Source organism: Eutrigla gurnardus (assembly GCF_963514095.1).
Source record: "Eutrigla gurnardus genome assembly, chromosome: 12".
Taxonomy (NCBI): domain Eukaryota; kingdom Metazoa; phylum Chordata; class Actinopteri; order Perciformes; family Triglidae; genus Eutrigla; species Eutrigla gurnardus.
The window spans coordinates 14,889,457-14,903,754 of NC_139926.1; the positions used below are offsets into that span (position 1 = coordinate 14,889,457).

The 14,298-nt window shown below is 41.3% G+C and overlaps 1 protein-coding gene across 2 annotated transcripts in view; it reads right to left on the bottom strand.

Moving 5' to 3' along the window:
- Positions 1-14,298, bottom strand: part of erbb4b (erb-b2 receptor tyrosine kinase 4b) — a 285,517-nt gene that overhangs the window by 142,615 nt on the left and 128,604 nt on the right. The window lies entirely within an intron of this gene.

Consider the following 14,298-nt stretch of genomic DNA (forward strand, 5'->3'; position numbering starts at 1 on the left):
TGACTTGGTTTTAAAGCATTTGTGTGAGAGCAAAATGCCTCTGACTGAAACTCGGTATAAATGTGAAATTCAGTAACAGCATTCCAACAAACAGGAAGTGTAGGAATGCAAAAAGTAAAGAAGTCTTCAGATTCAGCAAGCACAACTAGCGAGTGAAAGAGGTCAAAAGCAGTTTTGCTGAAAGTATTCCAGGCTTTATGACCTTATCTAATAACCAGCTTCCTCACCACATGGCAAGAGAGTTGGCAAATAATCAGTCCACCTGAATTTAATGTTCTCAATAGCCACCATATATATATAAAATAATACAGTATTTATGATGGATAAAATGAACATGAATGGAGCTCCTGACGTCAGTCCATTCATACAATCAGACTAGATTAACACATTAGCAAAATAATAATGTTTGGATTGTTGAATAATAATAATAATAAAGTGTTGTGGTTGAATTAGAACACTTGGAAATGATGTGACCTGTGAGTTTTGCTTGGAGATCATGTTTGGCACTAAAAGAAAAGTGACATATTGTGCAAATAAAAGTATTCTAATACTGCCAGTGGAAAACATTTCTCAGCTGTCTCACCCATACACACTCCCTTGTGTGTACTGTACTATAAAAATAAAACGTATTCTAAAAAAGACAAATTTAAACTAATTTATAGGCAAACAAGACATTGCCTGAATTGCTAAGCTTCATCTTCACTGTGTGGTCAGCAATTTCGTCCTGGTAGTAAAAGCCACGTGAGTGCAACTCATCAATTTGGATAATCACATTCCTTAACAATTCGTTTTTCTTTAGAAGTCAATGGGTATATTTCACAGCAGAGCAGGATGTGAAAGTTGTACCATTAACGACGTTTCTGCCATGTATTAGGTAACTGACACACTTTAATACTACAACATTTCAAATGTTGGCTGTAAAAAAGGCAAGGTACGTCACATTCAGAAAATGACATTGTAAAACCCCTGAGAAAAAGTATTTTTAAATTTACTTTTTTAACCAACAGAAGTTTTTATTTTTAAACTTTGCCTGATGTTCTTTCAATGCAGAAGATAGAAAGGTTTTTAAAATTCAAGTTAGCCACTTCAAAGGTAGAACAATGTAATTCTGTGCTTTTTGGGAAATGTTGTCCTGCCCTAGAGACAGAAGATGCTGTAGCATACTACACAGCTGTATGCATGCACGTTTCTGTGAGAGTATGTGGGTGTTGGGGAGTTTATTTTTGAGTAATGGGACATGGGGGAGCCGTTACCCAAGTAAGGATTTATGAATATTTAAACTGTTTTAATGGACATCTCCTGTATGAGCACTTCACAAAGAAAAAAGGGAACTAATTCACAACCAGAAGCTGGAGCTGTGACAGGAATCCTTTGTGGTTTTGAGTGTGCTGGTGCAAAGTGAGGTCTTCACATGAATCTATTCTCACTGAAGAAATTCTAAAGGGGCTATCTGACCAAACACGACACAAATTATTTGTGCAAAACAATTACATATAAAGTCGATGCAAAGACGCAACTTGTTGCAAATGTGTGCCTGCCTGACACAACTGATGTGAATGAGGCACCTCTCTTCATTGCTTGAGTTGATATATTCCAACTTGTGCGACAGAATTTGCGTGTGATGTTCTGATGAGAAGCCAATTGGCATTGAAATTCTCTTTGTGCCATCACTCTTCAGTGAATCAGTAATCGAGGCTAAAGGTAGCGTAGCGGTCTTTGGTCTCCCGGAGCTCTACGATATTCTCTTGCATTTCTTACAGAGACCGAACAAAACTCAGAAACCAGAGACTGTCTGAAACAAAAAGGTTGCTGCCATATAATGCCTAGACAACGTTATTTTTCAGTGTTTACAGAGCAGCTACGGTGTTGGCATAGCTTAGATCTGAGTGAACCGAAAGCCATTGCCAAAACAAGCATTTTAAAAGTTATTTGCTTATCTTCTTGCGGACTAAACACACCATGGCTACGGACTTTTTACCAATCATCATATTATGTAGTTATTTCAGTGTCATTTTTATCCGTTTATCACAATGACATCACATCAAAGTTGTTTGAATTCGGCACATACCACTGTAGTCACCACAGCTCTCTGAAATTCACAAGCCCCTCTGGGTGATGTTATCAACTCAGACAGGACACCGTTTGATTGACTTCCACAACATGTACAAAGCTGTAATAGTTGTTAGTTCAGCCATGATTGATAAAACATTGTCGGTGTCAACACAGTTAAGTCCCCTCCTCTCTGGCATCCAGCCAGTGCAACGCAAATAAACACAAATGATCACACAAATACATACAACTAATCCTGTGACCAAACTCTTGCAAGTAACATTTGGTGTGAACCCCCCTTAACTTGGACTGCACAGAGAGCTAGTTGGGTTTCAGTGTCCCGAAAGGCTTTGGCTTACCAACTCAGGGGCTTGACTAAATACTGTGATAGATAGATGATCTGTCGCTAATGTTACCCTAAACTTTGATATAGTAGAATCTGGAGCCAGTATTACATTGGGCTCCAATGCAGTTGGTTGTCAGTCCTAACATCGTCCACAACCCCACAGAATTATTAGCTGTGTCTTGTTATGGTTGCTAAGCTATAACTGGACAATCACTGTTAATGGAATCAGTTTGGCCATATGTCAAAAACGGATTTGTAATCAAACTGGATTATCTCCATATCAGATGACTGACTATCTGGAATGTATCAGCAACCTGACAAATCATTCTATTAGCTATTCTCCCAACATTTCTTAAACTACCATAACTCCATCCAACTTCCCATTTATTTCCGTCTCTTTGTCCGTCTCTCTTCATTAATGTCTCTTTTGTTTCTTTTTGGAACTCATATGTGCTATGTAAATGAACAGAGCCATACAAGTCAGAGCAATTTTCGCCTTCAGATAGTTGCGCACAGAGCCAGACAAAAACCTATATAATTATGGTAGTAGTCACTGGTACATTAGTGATAGGAAGAAGACATGATGGCTCATATGGGTGAGGCTGGCACCCTTAGCTCCCCACAATGCATTCATTTCATGGTAAAAGGTGCAATTATTCGAAAAGAGACTCTTTCTAATTCTCTATCCCTTGCTCTGATTCTTTATATGTCTCCTTTTTCCATAAACTCTCTCAACTCCAGCCCTTTATCCACACTATGTCACTGTCAGGCAATGGGATATTATCTGCATAAAACAGTATTATCAACTCACTATGCAATTAAGCTATATTCTCTTATCTATTTGGAGGAAGAATCAGAATCATTCTTAATAGAACAAAAAAAACAAAAAAACCCTATCCTCCCCCACCACCTCTGTCATTTGTGTTTTGTGTTTCAATAGAAGGCTTATTGGCTTCTTTTGATGTTCTTCCTCGAACGACACGGCAGTACTTTTGGAGGACAGATAGTATGAACAATAGAGATGCCTGTTGCATGGGTCATGATCCTTTTTCACCTAGTTTCTCATAATGATGTTCACTATTCACTCATGCATTACATTCAGCACAATTTATGTCTCATAACTTTACAAACATACTACGGAAAGTAGCTGGGGCCAGGGGCAGTCTGGCAGATGGCAGTAACATTCATGGATGAAAAAACTGAACAGAAGAACAGAAGATGAAGATGGAGTGAGACTGCATGTTCATGTAGGCGTAGAACATGGACTGTATATAAGAAGTGGACTTAGGCATCGTGACTTCACCGTTGGTATGTGGACTAAGACTCTAAAATATACCCTGCTTCATCATCTATTTTACTTTAAATGGCCAGCATGCTGTGAAGAAGAAGACTTGAAACTAGTAATTGAGACCATAAACTCCTGTTTACAAAGTTTACTGAGGTAATAATTCAAGTGAGGAGTAGGGTCATTTTCTCATAGACTTCCGTGAAACTGACTTAGGTTTGGACAAGAGATGCCCCCTCATGGCCAGTAGCGATAACGCAAGTTTAAAGGTACTTCGGCATTGGTTTCCCCTTTCATAAATGGAGGTTGCTGTCTGGTTTACAGTTATTGATAAAAATGGCTTAAACATAAAAAGCTGGTAAAACCAGTTTAGCAGGGATTTGTTGAGAAGGTCAACAAAACTGTGCAAAGGTACTTAAAAGGGACCAACTTTTCTTAAAAATGAAAACTGAGAGTAAAGGACTGAGGTGTCAAAAGAGAATTATAGTCCAGCACATACGTGAAATTGCCCTAGTATATCTTGAGCTGTTGATTTAGGGTGAGCCCCAATAAATTCAAAACAATTAATGACGTTTTGAATTCATAGAAGCTTGGAGTATGCTGAGTAGGACATCAGTTTTGAACAGTGATCAGAAGAATTTAGTGATTGATTTTTGGAGATTTACCTACAACAATGGCCTCCAGTCAGTTTGAAATAACAAGTCAGTGATTGGATTCTTAGACAGTCAGCAAAAGGGTACGCGAATAATGTGTTGTGGGAGAAGTTGGGGGACTAACAGAGCAATGCATTACTACATTAATCCCACACTACAATGCAGCCAGCACTCTCTGGACCACAGTTAACTGAAGAAATGTATGACCAGTGATCAATGACCATAGCAACAGAGTTTGTGTAGGAAGACAATAAAGTAAGATACTGATTTGTGACACTAGGGTGAAATTAAGGGTCTCATAAACAGCAATGGGCTGTACTGTGCTGAAAGTAAGCCGAGTCACCAACTTATTTCCTGTAGTCATGTGAAGTCCTTTGCTATGAAATACCCTTAAAAAGCTATATTCCTAAAGTCCTGCACTCACTCCTTTTCCTGCTAGTGTCACTACTTGGAGCATGAGGTGGTACCTGCAGCCAAATCAGGTTGCACAGGTAGTCCAGCTCCTCCAGGATCCGCATACATATGTGCAGTGGCAAGAAGGTCTCCTGTGTCTCCCAGCAGAGTCTCAAAAGCCTGAGGGAGATACTCGGAGATCGTTTGTTACACAAGGAGAGCTGGGCATGGCCATAGAACGGCATCAACCCAGCAGCAGGACCGCTATCTGCTCCTTTTTGCGAGCAGGAACAGGAGGAGCGAAACAGATTCCATGAGGATGGCATGAGGGCCTCTGGTACTCTAGTGGGACCTGGTCTCACAGCCCAGCACCATAAATGGCCTCATTTATGGCGCTGCATACAGCTTGATTGGCATTCGTCAGACAACACCAGAGTTGGCAGGTCCACCATTGGAACCCTGTTCTCTTCACAGATGAAAGCAGGTGCACACTGAGAACAGTTGCGAAAGAGACTGGAGACGCGATGGTGAAAGTTATGCTGCCATGATCGGTTTGGCGGTGAGTCAGTGATGGTCTGGGGAGGCATATCCACGTCATAGCCAACGGTACTCTGAGTGCTGTTAGATATCCGGATGAAATCCTCAGATCAATTGTCAAATCTTGTGCTGGTGCAGTGGGCCCTGGGCTCCTCCTGGTGCAGAATAATGCCCAGCTTCATGTGTCCAGGGTGTGTAGGCAGTTCCTGGATGATGTGGTTTTGATTCGATTGGCTGGCCCTCGCGTTCCCTTGACCTAAATCCAATTGAGCACATATGGACCTTATGCACCACCAAGTACCACCAAGTACCACCGCAAACTGTGGACTGAGGAGCTCACTGATACTCTGACCCAGATCTGGGAGGAGCACGCACAGGCATGCAAGGGGGGAAACACAATCCCACATTATTAGTGATGAAATTCACGCAAGTTGGATCAGCATGTGAGTCCAACTTTTTACTTTGGTTTTCGGTGTGATTTTTTTTTGGATGTAGTTAAATTATTTTAAAAAATATAATAAACAATGTGTTACCTTTTCAGAAATGTTATATCTAGCTTGTATCCAAAAATCATCCCATATTGTCCAAGTCATTGTGCATGGTGCAAGGTGTTCAGTATGATGAAGTGTGGCTAGGTGACTTTTGACAGAGCAAGAACAAAATGCAAATAGCCAGGGACAGAAAGTGATACTTTGCTTGTCTTTGACACGTTTTCATCCCTTCCAAGTTAATTTGGCCTGCATGGGTCAGCGCCCCTAACCGCAACACCCTCTGAGGCCATCCCCCACCCATCACCCCTTTTTATTCCCACAACCCACTGGTGAAATTGGCTGAGGGCTAATCAACATTTAGCTCCCTCCGAGTGTGTTATTACACAGCAATTGATGGATGGTACAATTACACCCTGTGTCACTTAGCTAAATGGCTATGTAATCCTAATGAGTTTTTATTCAAACACAGACTAGTTGGACTGGAGCTGGGTGTAGAAGGGAAAGGACGATGAAAATGCAAAAGGAAGCCATAATTGCATAAAAAAAATAAAATAAAAAAAAATAAGAGAAAGAAGGAATGACGGAGGCATTCTGGGTAAATAAGATAAGATAATCAGGTAACATGAAAAATGTGTGCCGCTCTTCAGTAAATACAACCTGTGTGGTTAAGATAGTGAGCACTTTTCAGCCTGGATTTGAATGCAAATGTAGGAAACAGATGAGAGAGTACATAGCTTTCATTAACCGGATTTTCCTTACTTTAACCAAGTACTGTAGTGTCCTAACCCAAACCCAACATTAAACGTACTACACCTGCCATGTAGAGACATTATAAAAACTAAGAATTATAAAAACGTCAGTGAATGTCAATTGCAGTATCAATGTTCTTGTCTGGCTATTTTACCAAATTCTAGGCCCCCCTTTCTTCTCCCACTGAGCCTGCGTATGCTGCATGACTGGTTTGGGACGTTTCTTTGGAAGGTTCTCTATAAAAAGAGGAAACTACGTTTTAAAACTACTGGGGAAGTTTTTGAAACCTAATACATTTATATGAATGGGGCGGAATAGCACTTCAGTATTTTTGCCTGACAAGGCAAGGTAGAGTTAGAAGTAGAGAGAAAGACAAGGTTACCAAATACCTGCTTCTCCTCCCAGTGTGCATTGTTTGAATAAAAATAAAAACTACAATATTATGGACAAACTCCCCAGCATAAGTTGAATGCATAAAAGGCTTATGTTCGGGGTGGGGCCTAAAATAAATTTCAGAAGATTTGATGTGGTGGTGTCTGGTTTGCATGAGTGCTGGTATCAAGTGGGTGTTAATGAGGAGGACGGAGTTTGGTTCTGGTGGAACTGTTGTACTCTGGCCATCTAAGCCTTAGCTCCAGCCATTCTTGAAAAAGCCTGCCTCATCTACGTCGCAGTGGGAGGAAAATTGATTTTGATCCTCCAGAGCAGTGGGTCTATATCATTCACCGTTTTTTGGGAAGCTGCAGAGGGAGGCAGATATGAAGTTTGAAGGCATCAGAGAGGCAGGGTGGGCTATTGTCACACCCTAGTTCTGCTTCTGCTCTCCACTGCCTCTTTATTCAGTCTGGCACTGCTCTGTTACGATAAGTACACCTTATCACCTCTAGTCTATGTGTGTGTGTGTGTGTGTGTGTGCGTGTGTGTATGTGTGTGTGTGAGTGTGTGTGTGTGTGTGTGTGTGTGTGTGTCTGTGCGTGTGTGTGTGCACGTGGCAACTATAGTGAGAAAGTTATGCTTCCACTGCACTCTATTCCAACACTGTGGGATTTTTTTTCTTCTTTTACTCGCCCCAATGCAGTTGCATCCAGCACATCACAAACAGAAAGTTGTTCCAGACTGAAATCTGCCAAAAACAGTTTTGGCATTATTTAGAGACAACAATATCATATCTCAATATGATACAGATAATTCACCATGGAATAATTCCTTCCTCAGAAACAACAGAGGCAAGGATTCTGTACCTTTAATTAATAAATATATAATGCACGTGTAGACACTTATAGCGGGAAAGCCCTCTGAAGAAGCAGACACACGTTAACCTCTTATCATTTGAGCCTAATAAGCTGCCTGGCTGTTGTTTGCGTCACGCACATTTTTTTGTTCAAGTTGCTGTCAAGTCGCTCTATGGTGTTAATTTGTGTTTCGTGTGTTCGCATTGACTTTAGCTGCAATAGCGCCATGCAACAAAAATGACTTTGCATTTAGTTTGAACACACATTAACATTTGAAGACTAAAAGAGATGAGACCTGACAAAGACTTGATAAAAACAGGCATGTGCTTGGATTTGCTTGATTTCTTCTTCTTCTAAAACTGTATGATTGGTGTATTGTTGCTTGTTGGTGATTTTGTGTGCTCCTACCGCTCTCTTAACACTGCTTTTCTTTGTAAACATATATTGTCTGTTCTCAGATTTCACTTCTGCTGTATGCAATAACCCTAACACAATTCCACAACCAATGGTATGCCAGGTATGTGTTGATAATAAAATGATACCCTGCCTTGTTGTGGGTTCATTTGCTTTACAAATGCTCCCTGACGGGTGCTTATGTCCCTTGATTTTTTTTCAACTTTCAGAATAAAAGGACATTTTATGAACCTGTATTTCTATTGCACTTTTCTAGTCTTTTTTACCACTCAAGGCGCTTCAATTACCCCTTCACAAACATTCATACACTGACCCACCTGCACATCAGGATATGTCTAATTGAACTCATCCACACAGCGATGGCACAGCCTTTGGGGGCAATTTGGGGTTCAGTATCTTGCCTAAGGACACTTCGGCATGCGGAGCTTGGATTTAAACCACAGATCTTACTTTTGTAAGATGACTCACCACAGCGGGTATATATACACACATCCATATATGAGCAGAAGTTGAGCATATCCAAGCTCAAGAAATAGCCACTTGAGTACGAGGACAGGGTTTTTGAGGGAATACATTCCAAAAATGGAACAATAAATCGGTGAGTCATGTTCTCAAATTGAAAGGCTACACTCTTTGAAAAAGGAAAGAAAAAAACACTCTGAGCAAACACTGTGTCAGGACGGCTCAGGCATGTTTGTGATGGAAAAATATTAATACAATGAAAAGAACAAGGCCTGTCTAAGGGGAAAATGTACAGTACAACATTTGAATTAAGTTGCACCAAAATAAATATGTTTGGCAGTTTCAACACATTGATCATAGCAGTTGTTTGCTCTCTGTGATGCAGGAACAATTTCCTTTTTTACCGTATCTTAAACAGGTCAGCACAGCTGCCGGGTTAAATGTGTTTATTTGCTGATTTTTCTCTTACTGCCCTCCACAGGGCTGCAGGTCAATACAAATGGTAAGCGGTAGGCATTTCTGTTACGCTCATTCCATTTTCTTATCAGTCCAGATCATCTCCAAAAGATGGGAAGAAAACGATATGGGAGGACCAACAGCGGGAAGGGGGCGTAAGGAAATGTATGTGTCTGTCTAACAGGGAGACAGGTTTTAAATCAGCCTGCGATTACAAACACACATACAACCAATTGCTTCAGTCAATCGTTAGCAAGGGTAGGTTTTAAATAAATGTCACTATGGCGTGGAGTTTTGATGTCACATTCCCTATCAGCTATGGTAACACAAATACCGCATATGCATGCACACATGCAAAACTTACAGAACGTACAGCAATACACACAACTATGACACTTCATCAACCCCTCACTATTACTCATGGCTTCTTTTCCCTGCAAAAGAATGGAGAATCATTAATTTTCTGCCACAGCTGTCTCCGTATCTCACGCCGTCTTTTTCTCTCTCAAGCACACTGACAAGCAATCTATTTGGTGACTGTTGCAGGTGGGAGACGAAACGTGGACACTGAAATGCTAATATTGGGCAAAGGCACGAAAAACATATCCTGAGATTCATAGAAACCACAGAGTGGAGCACACAATATGCCTCAAAGGCCTTTTTCAGACGTCCCTCTAGCTACCACTGCACATGATGAAAAGAAAGACGGAAGGCATGGAAAAAGGAAAGCTGTGGAAAATCACTTCCGATATCTGCGAGGAAAAGATTTCGAGGGAATATTACATTTCCTGATCACTAAAGGTTCCTCATCCTCTACGATGTTCAGCTTTCAAACTAGTTCCCGGTCAAACTCTTTCACCCCATCTTCCCTCTCTAACCTTTCTCCTCAGGATTTCTTTCTCTCGACGGCCTTACTCCCCCCATCCCCCCCCACACTGCCCTTCTTCGTGTCAAATTAAAGTGATGGAAATGAATTTGAGGGGACGCTAATTGCAATTGTCAATCCAATCTAGGTCGGGGCTGAAAGACAGGGGCTCCCTAGCACTTCATCAGTCTTCATTAATATCGAAGGAGTTTGCGGAGGAGCAAGAGGCCAACGTAATCTGCACTCATCTAACAGTGCACCAACAATTAGGAAGCTGGGGAGGGCTCCGATGGTGCCTGAGGGACAAATATGCCAGTCAAGAAGAAGTATGAAGAAAGATGTCAGAAGATGGAGATGGAGTGCAGCAATAGACGATGCATTCAAAATGTCGTGGGAAATAGCTCGCGAAGCAAGGCAAGCAAAGCAATTTCATGTGTAGCATCTGGCCTTCAGTAAACTGCATATGAATGACTCATCAGTTGCTAATGGAATAGATGGCAGTAGTAATAGAAATTTTTTTTTTTTTTAAACTTGACATAACTTTTCTTATATGCACAGCAATAAAACTTAATGAAAAAAAGTTTTAAAATAATCAATGTTGAGTTAAATGTAGAACCACATTGCACTGTTATGCAATCAAAGCACACTTACAAAACAAAATCCCCCATGAATGAATGCAACCCCAAACTGTGTTAACACAAATTAAGAAAGAGGAATCTGTTGGTGATTCGTCACATTATTTGTTTTGTATTTTACTGGTGTTGCTTGTATTGTTTGTTATTATTTTGAATCAGCCTCTTTCATGATAATAACTTGTGTTCGTCTCGTAACAATACCGTTTTTCTGACCGGCACCCAAAGGCTGCATATTTATTTGCGACACATTCTCAAATTATGGTGTATCAAAATAAATCTGGTCAAGGCAGAAAGATGACTAATGATTGGTCATGAATTCATGACACTGCCACACACACACACACATACACACGCACACACACACACACACTCACACACTCACACACTCACACACTCACACACTCACACACACACACACACACACACACACGCACACACACACACACACACACACACACACACACACACACACACACTACATGTGTCGACTGGTCATTCCACAGAAGGGTTTTCAGATGGTTGTTGTGCACAGACACAGATGGTCCGTCAACTTCCTCTGGCTAGGCTGTGCTTTACCAAGTGAGCTATAAACTTAACGTTTGTTAGTCGATTTAGGGCTAAGCAAATCATCTTTTTTTTTTTTTTTTTTAAAGGTCCACTGTCTAGAGGGCGGAGACTTTTTTTTCATCAAAATGTCCTCCTTTGGATAACCTTCAGCTTGCAGACACTGATGAACTTGCTGTAAACCTTGTTACATAATGTTTGTGTGTGTGTGTGTGTGTGTGTGTGTGTATGTGTGTGTCTGTGTGGGTCTGTGTGTGTGTGTGTGTGTGTGTGTGTGTGTGTGTGTGTGTGAGATGGTGCTCGCTCACTCTACCAACCAGTGTGTAGTGTATTTGTACAGGAGAACAAAACATGTCGTCATGGTCTCTACGGTGAATGTTAACACTAGAAAGACAGCTCTGGTCTGAGCGACTGCACTCTAGCTTTCCCTTGGACCTAAATGCTCTTTTCATACTTGCATAGCCTGGGTTACGTGAGGTTTTAAATTGCTAATCCCCAATCTCTATTAATCCATAATCGGTCCCTTAACTCTAGAAAAGCGGGGTCAAGATAACTCGGAGTGAAAGAAACTGGAAGGAGGTCACATCTGCTGCCTGCATTTCCTTGAAGGGGCTCTTACATACACCAGATACTTGTTTTCTATGAGATATGCAAATTAAAAACCAATTGTGGGGTAAAGTGAATGCTTCGCACACGTTCATTGAAAACCAGCAGCACAATTGTCTAGAAGCCCCCTTTAGCAAATTTTTTTTAATGACTGCAAATGAAGCAAGTTATTAATCTGTTGCAGGGAAGAACCAGACAAATGGGATGGCGAGAAGGTGGTTGTGATGGAGGTATTATTATTGTATATAATATGAATCTGTAAGACAAGATCTGAATATGCAATGTTTGTTGTCCAGATCCCTAGCTTCATTTGCATTTTCTCTACTCCTTTCTTACACAAATAACACGTGACTTGTTGGAAATATGAAATGTTTCCATTTGTAAATGATAATTCCATTATTTATTAGCAGCTACAGGGACAGAGGAGGGGAGTCAGTGAATTGGCGCTGGGCTACTGAGCAATCTGATCACTGCATTAATACATGTTTACTAATGGTTGCGATGGCAAGACAAACAATCCAATCCGACTGTGCGACTGTGGGTTTCTACTGGGGGACTGGGGGAAAAATTAATAATTCATGATCACAGATCAGCTTATGAGCACACACGGGGAAGTGACACAAGGGAGAAGGAGACGCCAAAACGTGTGCCTGCTTCCCTGAGTCCCATTCACAAAAAAAGAGAACGTCGCACTAGAACATGTCGAGCTGAGCCTGACTTGTCATTTCAATTTCTTAACGCCCATGCATTCAGTATGCAAATGTATGTTCCGCCTCTGATACGCAGGAAGGAATTCAAAAAGAATAGGAATATGGATTTAGGAGTGATTTAAATGTTGACGATGTAAACACCGAGTGCGGTTAAAGCTCACTGTCGTGCTGTTGGTTTTGAACGTGCCTCTGTGAGGGCGGGGATAAAGCATCCATGCTGTAATGCATTGCGTTATTAATCACAGTGGCGAGCGTTGATTCATCTGTTGTGGAGGCAGTTCGGAAGATGGACTCTATTTACTGCTAAAGCTGTTTGAGGGGCTTTGGGAGGCAGCCATCAATCTCTCGGCTATCTTGAAAAGAAAGAGCCAATGCACAGGCATCAGTTTCAATCACCTCCCAGAGACAGGTGGTATGGTAAGCTGCTGCACAATAGTTTTTTTGAGGGTTTTTTTCTCCACTCCTTAACTTCTTCTCTGCCTCAAGGTGAAGTTTCCCCCTCCCCGGGGAACCGTGTTATTAATGTGTTTTATCGTAATAATAATAATATTCCCTAAAAATACACACTGCACCCTGCCCTCTTGCTCCCTTGCTGTTTGGCACCCTGTGTTCCTAATTAGCATCTCCAATTAACCCATGTTAATTGCCAACCGTAGAAAGGTTGGAGGAACCTGGCAAGTTGGCGCCACAGGGAGTCGTTTTGTAAATGAGTGGTGATGTGATGTAGAGGTAGGCAGGTAAAGAGGGATTGAAGTCAAAAAGCACCTTTAACCTCAACTTGCGAAGACTTGCCTTTATGTAATATTAGCTTGTACAGATGAGACATTGTTAAAGGTGGGAGTATGAATGTTTTCATGTACAAATTGGTTCTGTGCAGTTAAACAACAATCACACAACCCCCCCTCATCATTTTTTATACGAGCCAGTGGGGCCTTTTCCCTCCGCAGGAGTCTAATGGTAGCACTTTACCATCCATTGCTGCCTCTTTCTTAATATTATATTGGTTTTGTTTGGCATCGCAGGGGGTGTTGTCAATATTGCTCTGCACACATTGCAGAACACTTAATGACCGTCTTGATTTGCTGCTTTGCTAAATCTTAATTTTTGGTCCACACTAACTAAATACACGAGACGAGCTACCCTATTACTTTTACCAAATGTTAACGCACCATATTGCCATATTGACTTCAATTCATTTCTGTAAGGAGCAAAATATGAAAAAAAGAAAAAAAAAAAAACACAGCTTGCCTTGATGGGGTGGACTGCCTTCTCTGCTAAACCTCTGTAGCCCAGTTCATTCGCACAGCAATACCGGCCAATGAATGCGGTCAGCACTTTGCCGTACACCAGGGGAGCTCCACAGTCCCCAGAAGGACTGGAATCAATTGGAGTTGGATGGCGTGAGCTGAGAAGATTGCGGCCAGAATGGTCTAGGGTGATGTTCTTGAGAAGTGGAAGCCCAACAAAGGTCAAGAGTAGCAGCTGACTTCACCAAAAAAAGAGGCAGTTTTTTCCTCTCTCCACAGTAACTTGTCTTACCTCCGTTTGACCTCTCATTACCACACTATTAAAGCTCTTGCCCCTGGAAGGCTGGGGCTGTCTTCACATGCTTGTATATGTATGCAGTTGTCCATCAAACCAAAAAGGAAGTAAACATTAATGTTGGCAGTTCCATATCAACGTTACGTCCTCCACAGCAGAGAACAATGTTCACCTCAGCCTCTTACATACTGCTATAATACAATAACCATGTGTCATACGTGTACTTTTCTCTGAATCACCTGGAGATGATTTCAAAGAAACTGTTTCTATATATATGAACCTTTTCTGAAAGGTAGGAACTCATGTTC